Source organism: Bubalus kerabau, chromosome 3, assembly GCF_029407905.1.
Source record: "Bubalus kerabau isolate K-KA32 ecotype Philippines breed swamp buffalo chromosome 3, PCC_UOA_SB_1v2, whole genome shotgun sequence".
Lineage (NCBI taxonomy): Eukaryota > Metazoa > Chordata > Mammalia > Artiodactyla > Bovidae > Bubalus > Bubalus kerabau.
This window is the reverse complement of record NC_073626.1, coordinates 59,089,462-59,101,997: the sequence shown is the minus strand read 5'-3', so window position 1 is coordinate 59,101,997 and position 12,536 is coordinate 59,089,462.

The window sequence follows — 12,536 nt, the reverse complement described above, 5'->3', positions numbered from 1 at the left end:
CCCCATGGACTGCAGCCCACCAGGCTCCTCCATCCATGGGATTTTCCTGGCAAGAGTACTGGAGTGGGGTGCCATTGCCTTCTCCCCTTTGAAGCCTAGGGTATCATAATTTCCTCTCCATTTTAGAAAAGAATTATAGCCTTTATCCAGTAGATTAGTTTATCAACTGATCCCTGGTTTCCAAATTAATCAACAAATATAAAGTAGGGCTTCCCTGTGGACTCAGTGGTAAAGAACCTGCCTGCCAATGCAGGAGACATGGGTTTGATCCCTGGGTTGGGAAGATCCCTTGGAGAAGGAAATGGCAACCCGCTCCAGTATTCTTGCCTGGAGAATCTCATGGACAGAGGAACCTGGCAGGCTACAGTCCATGGGGTCAAAAAAGAGTCAGGCATGATTTAGTGACTAAACAACAACAATACAAGTAGGGCATAATGCCTGGGGAGAAAAAAAAAAAAAGTACAAATGCATCTGGTATCCCAGACTAGATTAAGCAAATTTAGGTATGTGCTTACTGCTGCTAAGCCACTTTAGTCGTGTCCAACTCTGTGTGACCCCATAGATGGCAGCCCACCAGGCTCCCCCGTCCCTGGGATTCTCCAGGCAAGAAAACTGGAGTGGGTTGCCATTTCCTTCTCCAATGCATGGAAGTGAAAAGTGAAAGTGAAGTTGCTCAGTCGTGTCCGACTCTTAGCAACCCTATGGACTGCGGCCTACCAGGGTCCTCTGTCCATGGGATTTTCCAGACAAGAGTACTGGAGTGGGATGCCATTGCCTTCTCCGAGGTATGTGCTTAGGGTACCACAAAAAGTTAAAACAACAGATAGGCAATCATTAGGAGAGAGAAGTAGACTTAATGAACTATATTACACCGAGTTTATAAATCAGACTTAAAAGTTTTTTGAAACAGGTATGAGAGGTTGAGGGGAGTCAGAGGCATCATAACCTTTTCAGAGGTTGAGGCCACAAGGCAATCAATCCCTCTTTATATCTCAGAGTAGAGCAGTTTGGCATAGAATACAGTTGCTCATCCAGAATCCCTCCAAACTCTTCATTTGTAACAGATACTGGAAACTTTTCATGTAGTTCACAAAATAGCTCTAGTCAACAATAGCATCTATTTCTAAGTACTTGTCCTTATGTGGCCTTAGTGTTTTAACAGTAAATTGTTTTGATTGAGGTTTCAATAGAAAAAAATTGTGGACATACTTCAGTGGATGGTAATTGAATGAATGAGCTAGAACCAAGAGAGCTGGATTCAAAACCCATTTTTTAAAAAATTTCTAATCTGTGACCTTTGATCCCTTACTTAGGTTTCTACATCTATAAAACGAAAATCATTACATACTTCAAGCAGTTGTTATGATGCTAAAATGAGACGTTGTGAGGTTATCTAGTTAAGGTAGTTGAATCTCTAATTTGGGGATGGAAGGATTAGAAATGAGACACTTATTTAAGGAATTGTATTAAAATCCATCATAACTTCCCCATGATGATTCATTCATTCATTCCTTCAAAGCATATAGAATACCTACATGTCCAGTATTAGGTACAAAGAAGCTTCTATGATAAAACCTTAAAGAGTAAGATTTTTTATGTCCATTTGGACATAGTTTACAAACTGCATAGTCTTTGATAGAATCTGCAACAATTGATTGTAGTTTCAATCTAACCATCTCTCACTGATGCCTCCTCCCCTCTTTGAGAAAGAGAGGGAGTGAGCAGCTTCCCTGGTGACTCATTGGTAAAGAATCCTCCTGTCAATGCAGGAGACACGGGTTCAATCCCTGATCCATGCTCCACACGCTGTGGAGCAACCAAGCCCAGGTGCCACAACCATGAGCCTGTGCTCCAGAGCCCGGGAGCTACAACCTCTGACCTCTCGAGCTGCAACTACAGAAGCCTGTGCTCCCTAGAGCCCATGCTCTGACGTAAAAGAAGCTGCTGCAATGAAAAGCTTGTGCACCGCAACTGGAGAACGGCCCTTACAACGAGAGAAAGGTCCTCGCAGTAATGAAGACCCAGCACAGCCAGAAATAAAATTATTTTTTTAAAAAAGAGAGGAAGTGAGAGTGTCTGTTTTACAAATCACCTAATTATTTTCAGAAATCAAAGTTTAATGCTTGGTACTTTGACAGTCACGATATAGATGCAAATGTCAAACTGCCCACCCAAAATGTCATCCCCTCCATGACCTCCCACCCAAAATGTCGTATCCTCTTGAAGGCACCCTCCTCTCTGGTCTCTAAGATTTCACAGATGCTGCTCCATGTGTCTGAGTCATGCTCTCTTAACCTCCCTGCCTCAGCTCATTGGCTCTTACCCAAACTTCAGCACTCTCTTCAGTCATCCCCTGCCCTGGATGGTTCCTCTGTCCTTATTCCCACTGTCTCCAGTCTAAACAGAGGTCTTTCTCACCCTTATAATAGGCTATTAAATGAAATCAAGTTTGATTTTTTCTTAACTGGAAAGATCATTTAAAATGTATTAGTAGTGGAAACATTCATTCACCTTTGAAGTCGACTTTTTTGCTTCAGGAAAATCACTAGAATAGTTTCATAAACATAATAACCACCTATTGTTCTTGGAGAAAAATGTTAAAGTCATCTTTAATCTGAAAGCTTCAGACAGAGATGTGAAATGAGCCATGACGGCTGTATATTTTGTTTTTAGCATAAACATCGGAGAAGGCAATGGCAACCCACTCCAGTACTCTTGCCTGGAAAATCCCATGGACGGAGGAGCCTGGTAGGCTGTAGTCCATGGGGTCACGAAGAGTCGGACACTTATTGAGCGACTTCATTTTCACTTTCATGCATTGGAGAAGGAAATAGCAACCCACTCCAGTGTTCTTGCCTGGAGAATCCCAGGGACGGTGGAGCCTGGTAGGCTGCCATCTGTGGGGTCGCACAGAGTCGAAAACGACTGAAGTGACTTAGCAGCAGCAGCAGCAGCAGCAGCATAAACATGTCCTTGATAAGACAGATAATATTGTTGTTTTTTTTTAATATGTATTTAATCTTGACCCTGAAACCCAACCCACCCCTGACCCAGGAGATGTGTATATCTTTTATATAAGAACTTTTTCATGGACTGATTTAGAACATTCCATATCAGGCCTTCACTTAATATCATGTTGGAGTAAAGATCTGAAATGGCCTTATGGCTGAAACCATGGGGTTTTTTTAAACTGAGTAACACAGACTTTGAAGTATCTCTTTTAAACCATTGCATTGTCCTGTCTGTTGCCCCAAGGCTAAAGAGAACTTGTTCGGTGAGGGTGAAGGAACTGGGTGTTTCCACTGTCAATCATCCTGGGGTAAGCGATGAGGCAGGCTTGGGCATGGATGGGCAGACCTCTTCCCAGCTGTAAATAAAGGAGTTCAGTTCAGTCGCTCAGTCGAGGGAAGTGTAAAAACTGCACCGTGCATAGATGCCTGGGGTGACCTGCCACATGGAACACTGACATACAATATCAACTGTATATACAATATTTAATATTGATGGAAGATCCTAAGAGCAGAGAGTCACTTTTAGTGGCAGCTGAATTATAAGGCACTTTCTATGTTGCACTTGAATTATCCCTAACGCGTCAGTGAAGGGCTGAGTATTTCAGTCGACTTGGCTGTGCTCTAGGGAATTAAGGAAGAGCTGTGTGCATGTATCTAGTGTGGAGCAGAGAAGAGCATCAGCACTGAAAGGCATTCACAGGACATCAGAAATAAGCTGTGGAGTATGGAGCTGTAGCATCTAGATCAGGATGTCTGGTCAGCTGGTCAGAGATCATCTAGATAGACTGCAGAACATCTAGATAGACCACTCTTTGGAGATTTACAGAACTTATTTGGGAAGGAAATCTGGGGAAAGAACAGATCTCCCACAATTCCCTCTGAGGGCTATTGCTATTGTTTGGGGGAAATATTGATAGAAAAGCATGTGCTTTTTAAAGACAAAAAAGCTTGAATTGCATCCTTCAAATCCACTTTGTCTTTTCTACAAAACCACCGACTTACTGATAATAAGGACTGTGGGTTTTTTTCCTTAAATCTTTACATCATCACAATTTCTAGAACAGTGTCTGGAGCATAGTAGGTGTTCAAACATACCTGCTGAGTTACACAGGCACAAAGTCTGTCACAGAATTTTCTTCAACTTGGTGAGATGACTTAGGTCAATAGTCATTTAAAACTGGTTTTGAAACCAGAAACTGAAAAACTCATAGAAGAAAACAGAGGCAGAACACTCTTTAACATAAATCATAGCACTATTTTCTAAATATGTTTCCTGAGGCAAAGTAAACAAAGCAAAATAAACAAGGGGGACCTAATTAAACATAAAAGCTTTTGCGCAGCAAAGGAAACCACTGACGAAATGAAAAGACAACCTACTGAATGGGAGAAAATGTTTGCAAATGATGACCAATAAGAGGTTAATATCCAAAATATACAATAGCTCATACAACTCAATATCAAAACCCCCAAACAATCCTATAAAAGATGGGCATTAGATCTAAATGAACATTTTTCCAGAGAAGACATACAGATGACCAATACACGTGTGAAAAGATGCTCAACATTGCTAATCACTAGAGAAATGCAAATCAAAATCACAATGGTATATCACCTCACACTTGTCGGAATGTCTAAAAGACCACAAATAACAAATGTTGGCGAGGCTGTGGAGGAAAGGAAGCCCTTGTACCCTGTTAGTAGGAATCCAGATTGGTGCAATTAATATGGAAAACAGTACAAAAGTTCCTCAAAAGACTAAAAATAGAATTACCGTATGCTCCAGCAATTCCATTCCTGAGTATATATCCAAAGAAAACAAAAACAATTTAAAAAGATATACGTACCCCTATGTTCATAACAGCATTATTTACAATAACGAAGATATGAAGGCAATGGCACCCCACTCCAGTCCTCTTGCCTGGAAAATCCCATGGACGGAGGAGCCTGGTGGGCTGCAGTCCATGGGGTCGCTAAGAGTTGGACACGACTGAGCAACTTCACTTTCACTTTTCACTTTTATGCACTGGAGAAGGAAATGGCACCCCACTCCAATGTTTTTGGCTGGAGAATCTTAGGGACGGGGGAGCCTGATGGGCTGCGCCTATGGGGTTGCACAGAGTCAGACACGACTGAAGTGACTTAGCAGCAGCAGCAGCAGCAAGTATCCATCAACAGATGACTGAATGAAGATGTGATTCAAGCACACACACACACACGATGGAATGAGATACTGCTGCTGCTGGGATTTTCCAGGCAAGAGTACTGGAGTGGGGTGCCATTGCCTTCTCCAGAATGAGATACTACTTAGCCATAAAAAGAATGAAATTTTGCCACTTGCAACAACATGAATGGACCCGGAGGGTACTATGTTTAGTGAAATAAATTAGACAGAGAAAGACAAATACCACCACTTGTATGTCACCGCTTGTATATGGAATCTGAAAAATAAAACAAGTGAATGAATATAACAAAACAGAAACAGACTCAGATACAGAGAACAAACCAGCGCTCACCAGTGGGGAGAAAGAAGTGGGGAAGGGCACGACGAGTGTGGGGAGAGGGGCACAAACTACAATATATTTTGAACTACTCTGTTGTACACCTGAAACTAAAATTAGAAATATACTGAAATAGAATCAGCCAGATACCTCTTTATTATAAGGCTGTTGCTGTAACTTTCAATGGAAAATATGTTTTAAGCGCGGATTCCTACAAAAAGCTGCACCATCATCACATATTGTTAGAGAATCAGGAAACCAGAAGAGATCTAAGGCCATGTAAATCCCTTACTTTACAAAGGAGGAGATTAAAGCTGTGAGGGAAAAAAGTTACTTGCCCAGTGTCACACGCCTCACCAACAGGAGCCAGGGCTAGGCTGTATCTGTTCTGATCCATTGCTCTCCTCACTAACTACCACATCATAAGCCTCTACTACATCACACCACTCATGGGTCCATGGCTAGAAAGGAGGTAGAGAGTACTTATTTGTATTTTATGTTTAACAAATACTCTGAAACAATAGTTGGTGTAGATTTTTTTTTTTTTACCATACTTTGCTTAATTTTATGAGCATCGAATATCCTTAAAAGTCCTAATGTGAGAGCTGGATCATAAAGAAAGCTGAGCACTGAAGAATTGATGCTTTCAAACTGTGGTGTTGGAGAAGACTCTTGAGAGTCCCTTGGACTGCAAGGAGATCAAACTAGTCAATCCTAAAGGAATCAACACAGTGGAGTCACAAAGAGTCGGACACGACTGAACAACTGAACAACAATAACAACAAAAATTCCTAATGGTGATTCTCACACCTGGCTGCAAAAAGACCTGGGCCAGGTCCTACCCCAAGCCAGCAGGACTCAGGCATTGGTTGTTTGTTTGTTTTTTTTTTTAATCTTCTCCAAATGTTTATAATTGCAACAAATATTGAAAATCATTGCCCTAAAATAGTTTTATTTAATGTCCTTTTCTTTTTTCCAATCCTTTTGTGAACATTTCCCAACTTCTCTCTGATGCCCTCCTCTATGATTAACTAGGAGACATGAGAATGCACAGTCCTTATTTGGATTTCACTAATGACCAGTAAGAACTTCCTAAACTAGTGAAGTTCAATGCCAGAAACATTTAATTTACACTCAACACAAAAGACATTTCCACCTGCCTAGGACAATGTTCTCTTGGCAAAACTTTTGCTTTGCTAACCTTTGACTTGCTTCATTTTGTACTCCAAGACTGAATGTGCCCGTTACTCCAGGTATCTCTTGACTTCCAGCTTTTGCATTCCAGTCCTCTATAACAAAAAGGACAACATTCTTGGGTGTTAGTTCCAGAAGGTCTTGAACTTTCTTGAACTATGAACAATGGTTCATTGAACCGTTCAACTTTAGCTTCTTCAGCATTACTGGTTGAGGCACAGATTTGGATTACTGTGATATCAAATGGTTTGCCTTGGAAACGAACAGAGATCATTCTGTCATTTTTGAGACTGCATCCAAGTACTGCATTTCAGACTCCTGTTGACCATGATGGCTACTCCATTTCCTCTAAGGGATTCTTGCCCACAGTAGTAGATACATTGGTCATCTGAGTTAAATTCACCCATTCCAGTCCATCTTAGTTCACTGATTCCTAAAAGGTCTATGATGTTCACTCTTGCCATCTCCTGTTTGACCACTTCCAGGTTGCTTTGATTCATGGACCTGACATTGCCGGGAGAAATATCAATAACCTCAGATATGCAGATGACACCACCCTTATGGCAGAAAGTGAAGAGGAACTCAAAAGCCTCTTGATGAAAGTGAAAGAGGAGAGTGAAAAAGTTGGCTGAAAGCTCAACATTCAGAAAACTAAGATCATGGCATCTGGTCCCATCACTTCATGGGAAATAGATGGGGAAACAGTGGAAACAGTGTCAGACTTTATTTTGGGGGCGCTCCAAAATCACTGCAGATGGTGACTGCAGCCATGAAATTAAAAGACGCTTACTCCTTGGAAGAAAAGTTATGACCAACCTAGATAGCATATTGAAAAGCAGAGACATTACTTTGCCAACAAAGGTCCGTCTAGTCAAGGCTATGGTTTTTCCTGTGGTCATGTATGGATGTGAGAGTTGGACTGTGAAGAAAGCTGAGCGCCGAAGAATTGATGCTTTTGAACTGTGGTGTTGGAGAAGACTCTTGAGAGTCCCTTGGACTGCAAGGAGATCCAACCAGTCCATTCTAAAGGAGATCAGTCCTGGGTGTTCTTTGGAAGGAATGATGCTAAGGCTGAAACTCCAGTACTTTGGCCACCTCATGCAAAGATTTGACTCATTGGAAAAGACTGTGATGCTGGGAGGGATTGGGGGCAGGAGAAGAAGGGGACGACAGAGGATGAGATGGCTGGATGGCATCACCGACTCTATGGACATGAGTGTGAGTAAACTCCGGGAGTTGGTGATGGACAGGGAGGCCTGGCGTGCTGCGATTTGTGGGGTTGCAAAGAGTCAGACACGACTGAACAATTGAATTGAACTGACTGAACATTCCAGGTTCCTTTACAGCATCAGACTTTACTTCCATCACCACTCACATCCACAACTGGGTGTTGCTTTTGCTTTGACTCCATCTCTTCATTCTTTCTGGAGTTATTTCTCCACTGATCTCCAGTAGCATATTGGACACCTACCAACCTGGGGAATTCATCTTTCAGTGTCCTATCTTTTTGCCTTTTCATACTGCAAGGAGATCAAACCAGTCCATCCTAAAGGAAATCAGTCCTGAATATTCAGTGGAAGGACTGATGCTGAAGCTGAAACTCCAATACTTTGGGCACCTGATGTGAAGAACTGACTCATTGGAAAAGACCCTAATGCTGGGGAAGATTGAAGGCAGGAGGAGAAGGGGACGACAGAGGATGAGATGGTTGGATGGCATCACCGACTCGATGGATATGAGTTTGAGCAAGCTCCAGGAGTTGGTGATGGACAGGAAAGCCTGGCTTGCTGCAATCCATGGGGTCGCAAAGAGTCAGACATGACTAAGCGACTGAACTGAACTGAGGACAACAGGTATTAGAGAATAGATTTCCATAGAACTGTATGATCAGCAAGAAACATGATCATTCGACCACAGCCACCAGGGACATTTTTACCTATGGTGCATGTCCTCCTTGTTCAAAGTCACCCAGGAGAAGTATTTTATATTTTCTTTCATTATGGGTGGCTGGTGGCTCAGTTGGTAAAGAATGCACCTGCAATGTGGGAGACCTAGGCTTGATCCCTGGGTTGGGAGGATCCCCTGGAGAAGGGAAAGGCTACTGCTCCAGTTTTCTTACCTGAAGAATTCCATGGACATAGAGGCCTGGAAGTCTGCTGTCCAAGGGGTCTCAAAGAGTTGGACACAACTGAGCGACTTCCACTTTCATTTTTAGTCACACTGCTGAGAACATTATTTATTTAACCAATTTAATGTTTAACTGCTGTCTTCCATGGAAATGAAGAACAATGAACAGATTAGATTGCCTGTTTACATATCTTTCTTTAGTTGTAGACTCATACATTCAAAACCTAATCTTCTTTCCTTTAGGCTAATAATAATTTAACCTGTCATGACGGCCCACATTTTATAACCATTTATAGTTTTCATTTCTCCTCTCTGAATATAATCAGAACACAGTGTAATAAAACAATTTACCTTTGCTTTAACATCATGTAAAAGTGAAAAAATGCAATGAAGTCATCTCACTTTTAAGTATCGTTACCTTCATTCTCAAGTACTTTCCATTCTTTACCTTATTTTTCAACTTTAAGACGTGAAATACAGTTACTGGGTCACAAATTATAATTCTCTTGCCTTGTATCTGAAAACAAAGTGCAAGCATAAAGGTCTCTTGCTTTGGTAATTTCTGTAATTTATTCGTAGCATGGATGAGGCCCTGGGTATAATTCAAATGTACAGACAGTACCCACAATACCATAAACATAAGCTTTTCTCAGAGCAAGTCATTACTGAAGCACAAGCTAGGATAAAAGAATTAATCATTAACTCTTCAGGCAGCCTTTACATTTTCTTTACGTAGTGTTTTCTATACTCACCTGTACTCGTCGTAATATTGTGCCATTTTTTACCAGCTAGTTAAGATTTCATTGTATAAACAGTAGCTGAATATATTCATGTCAAAGATAATCATGCCTTTAAACAGTTTCTTTGTCAGGTATTCATTAAAGTGGGTTTCACGTCAAAATGATAGGGCAAACATCTTACCCATTTGGCAGGTTTTTAAAATTTTTTAATTTTATTAGCACAGTATCAAATCCTCAGCCTATATTATATCTCCTTAACAGCACAGAAATCTGTTTTGTGAATGCACACAATTGGTGGGCATCCAAAGTGGAATAATCTGTATCATTTAGAAATGTGTATTGGAGACCATAATAACAATGACGCTGCTCATGAGTGCATCAGAAGTGCATTATCAGAAATATCTACTTGCACCCATGGCACACCTTATAAATAGTGCTTCCACCTTCTTAATAATTGGTCTTCAAAAATTCATTCTGTGATAAATTCTCTAAATAAAGACTTCTTCCCAGCTGATGTTTACCACTCCGGGTTGCCTGAAGCACTGGCATTTTGCTTCAAGACAGGAGGTAACAGGAATAAACACAGCACCAGCTACATTTCCTCGGATCAGATATGTGAACGTTGTGACCATTATAACGGGTGGTGTGGGTGACACAGAGCTTCACAGAAGCGCCCACACGGAGAGCAGCCCGTCTTCAGAAAGCACAGGAGACACCGTTTTGTCTCATTCTAAAGCAATTCACAACCTTCTCCAGTTTTCCAGTGGAAGCTTTCAGACACAAAGTGTTTAATCTAAACCTGATGGGATATGATGAATTTTTAGGAGGTAATTTGATTTCTAGACAGCAGGCAGGAGAATAGAAAAGGACAACATCTGAGGTCACAGCTGTGACTATCTCTGAGTTCTCTGAAGGAGTAAAGTGACCAGGGACGGGGGAGCCTGACGGGCTGCCGTCTATAGGGTTGCACAAAGTCGGACATGACCGAAGTGACTTCGCAGCAGCAGCAGCAACAGCAGACACTGATAGGGGCTTCCCTTGTGGCTCAGCTGGTAAAGAATCTGCCTGCAATGCAGGAGACCTGGTTTCCATCCCTGGGTTGGGAAGATCCCCCAGAGAAGGGGACAGCTACCCACTCCAGTATTTTGGCCTAGAGAATTCCATGGTCCATGGGGTCACAAAGAATCAGACACGACTGAGCGACTTTCACTTCACTTCACTTCAGAGACTGATAGGCACTAAATTAATGACAATGTAAGAATTCATTCTTACATTTCCTTTTAGGAGGGACTCATATTTGCCGTGGGGGCTTGGCGGCAGAGGGTCAGGGTAGGGGGGATCATGCATCCCACCCCAGGCCTTTCTGTGGAGATACATGAGAAGACTGTTGCGGACTGCTGCCTAGGAAGCCCTGGCACTGAGAAGACCTCTTGGGACTCTGATTGGCCTGACTATGAATGTGTCCGTCATGATTGTATACGCACTGCTCTAGCTGTTTGTGGGAAGACTTGCAGTGGTTTTTAGCTTTGTTTGCTCTTGCTTTAGTTTTTCGCAAGGCAAAGGATATATCTAAGTGAGAGTTGGCTTTCAACATTGCAACCTGACATTTTTCCCAAATATTTACTGTCACTGCTTAAAACATTTCTGGGTGTATCTTTTAAAATTCCCCTCAACTCCAGCGGCACATCTTTTTCCATACAGTGAGTACTATCAATCTTCATCCTTTGAGGGAAGACTTTATTCTGTTTTATTTGTATGTACTTGTTTCTTACTGTGGAGAACATATATAACGTAAAACTTGTCCTTTTAAAGCGCCCAGCCTAACGGCATTTAGTGTGGTCACAACGTTGTGCGCTTGTAACTACCAATCTCCCCAGAGGCTGGCAAATCAGTCTTTGCATGACGTCTGCCCTTCCTCTTGGTTGCCAGCATCCAATATAAAGCAAACTTTCCTTTCCAGGAACCTCTCCTCCTTAATGGCTTTTGAGTGGGGAGCAGCCAGACCCCACTTTCAATAACAAGCTGAGCTTCCTTTGCTTTGCAGCGTGTTCCCACTAGCTAGCTATTTCACACACGGCAGTGTACGTATGTCAACCCTAATCTCCCAGTCCATCCTGCTTAATGATACTTTCATGCAGCTCTTGTGAAGGAGGCAACATTGCCTTCTCACTTTGTTGAGATTTTTTTTTTTTTACGCCAATATTTCATAAGATCCTGTCATTCTATGGCTCAAATGGTCAAGGATCTGCCTGCAATGCAAGAGGCATGGGTTTGATCCCTTGGTCAGAAAGATCCCCTGGAGAAGGGAATGGCTGCCCACTCCAGTATTCTTGCCTGGAGTATACCACGGACAGAGGAGCATGGCAGGCTACAGTCCATGCAGTCACAGAGTCAGACTTGACGGAGCGACTTTCACTTTCACTAGGACTTCTTTAGTTAGCAGAAGAAGGAGGGAAAGAAAAGCAGGCCAGGAGCCCATAACTTGCAAAATGGAAAAGAAATGGGTAGAGCTGAATAATTAAATAAATGGCATAGTATTTTGAGTCTACAATTATTTAGGATTTTAGCTGAACTGCAATGATTGATGGGCTTCCCTGGTGACTCAGATGGTAAAGCATCTGCCTGCAATGCGGGAGATCCAGGTTTGATTCCAGTGTCTGTAAGACCCCCTGGAGAAGGAAATGGCAACCCACTCCAGTATTCTTGCCTGGAAAAACCCATGGACAAAGGAGCCTGGTGGGCTACAGTCCATGTGTTTGCAAAAGAGTCGGACACGACAGTGACTAAACAACAATGGTGACATGTGTCGGCCAGACTTAGTATGGAAATCATTTTGCAATATATACAAATATCGAATCTTTATATTGTACACCCAAAACTAATATAATATTTCCCTGGTAGCTCAGCTCGTAAAGAATCCACCTGCAATGCAGGAGACCCTGGATCGATTCCTGGGTTGGGAAGAT